Here is a 1,823-nt window from a genome sequence, read left to right on the forward strand (position 1 = left end):
TTGTGCAAGCTTGCAAAGAGAGGTACCTGAGATTGCTGATTTCAGAGACTTAGTAGTTTTCACTAAGTCTGGGATATTTTAGTTCGTGATGCTATATGTCCAGCTTGTTTCCTAATGATCCGTGCCTCTTTTGAGGATGATCAGTAAGGGAGTTTTGATATTTATGTTATGCTCTATCCATCCATGTTTTTGTTGGCATATGTGGAGTGCTCGAGGTTGACTCATTCGAGCTCAACTTTTGCTTCGTTGTTAATCTGGGCAGATCGTCAACTTGTTTGCGATTTTGCCGATGCTACCGTTAGTGTTCCATGCATGCTATGCCTTCGTTCTTGCCATGCGTAGCTAGCACTTTGTGCCTTCTTGCTGGTTATATGCTTTCCTTGCCATGACTTGCACCGTAGTGAGTGCATCGAGCTCGTTTACATGCCTTCGTGAGTTATATTTCAGCGTGTCTCAGTTTTCACTAAGTCTGAAAACTGATTGTGTTCGAGCTATGTTCGTGAGCTCGGTAGAGTATTTTGTGAACCCTTTTGGCCCCAGGTCACTTTGGGTGTTTTATTAAGCTTGTTGAGTAGCTCCATGCCATGTTCTTACTTGTCAAGTTCAGGTTTTCTATCATGTTGTTTTGCTGCTCCGAAGAGAGCATCGTGATCTGAAATTTCAGACTAGTGTTAATTTCACTAAGTCTGAAATCTGTTTTGCATTTGCGTTTTAGCCATGCTTGTTTGAACCTCTTAATGGATGAATTTGCCTATGGCTCAGTGCTAGTGTTTTGTCAACCATCTTGTGTACATCACTGCCATGTATTTTGTTTTCATGTTTGGTGGCTGTAGCATGTTCATTTCGTTGCATTTAGATGCCTACTTGCTGTTAATCGCAGACCGGTGTCATATCTTAAAACGCTCGCCATTTCCAAACCGTAACTCCGATTCCAATGATCTTTATATCGTTTTCAATCGATTTCATCCCCTCTATCCAGTGGCACACTTGGTTTTCCAAGTTGATGCCAGGTTCATGCATTTTCCTGTCATATCTTGCATTTTGCATCCCGCATCGCATCCCGCATAGTATATCGTCGTTTCATCATATTGCTTGGTCTTGCCCGTGGTTGATTGTACCCTTGTTGCTTGTTTTCTTGTTGGGTAGAGCCGGGAGACGAGTTCGCTACCGAGGAGCCCGTTGAGTTCGCTTGTGAGGATCCAGTCAACTCTGACAACTGTGCAGGCAAGATGATCATACCCTCGAAATCACTACTATCTTTGCTATGCTAGTTTGCTCGCTCTTTTGCTTTGCCACTGCTACGATGCCTACCTTTTGCTTGTCAGCCTCCCAATTGCCATGTTGATCCCCTAACCCACCATTGTCCTAGCAAACCGTTGTTTGGCTATGTTACCGCTTTGCTCAGCCCCTCTTATAGCGTTGTTAGTTGCAGGTGAAGATTGAAGTTTGTTCCTTGTTGGAACATGGAGATGTTGTTCCTTGTTGGAACATGTTTATTTGTTGGGATATCACAATATATCTTACTTAATTAATGCATCTATATACTTGGTAAAGGATGGAAGGCTCGGCCTTATGCCTGGTGTTTTGTTCCACTCTTGCCGCCCTAGTTTCCGTCATATCGGTGTTATGTTCCCGGATTTTGCGTTCCTTACACGGTTGGGCTATAATGGGAACCCCTTGACAGTTCGCCTTAAGTAAAGCTTCTCCAGCAATGCCCAACATTGGTTTTACCATTTGCCACCTAGCCTTTTCTTTCCCTTGGGTTCTGCAGACTCAAGGGTCATCATTATTTTACCCCCCCGGGCCAGTGCTCGTCTGAGTGT

The sequence above is a fragment of the Triticum aestivum genome, chromosome 7A (assembly GCF_018294505.1).
Source record: "Triticum aestivum cultivar Chinese Spring chromosome 7A, IWGSC CS RefSeq v2.1, whole genome shotgun sequence".
NCBI lineage: Eukaryota > Viridiplantae > Streptophyta > Magnoliopsida > Poales > Poaceae > Triticum > Triticum aestivum.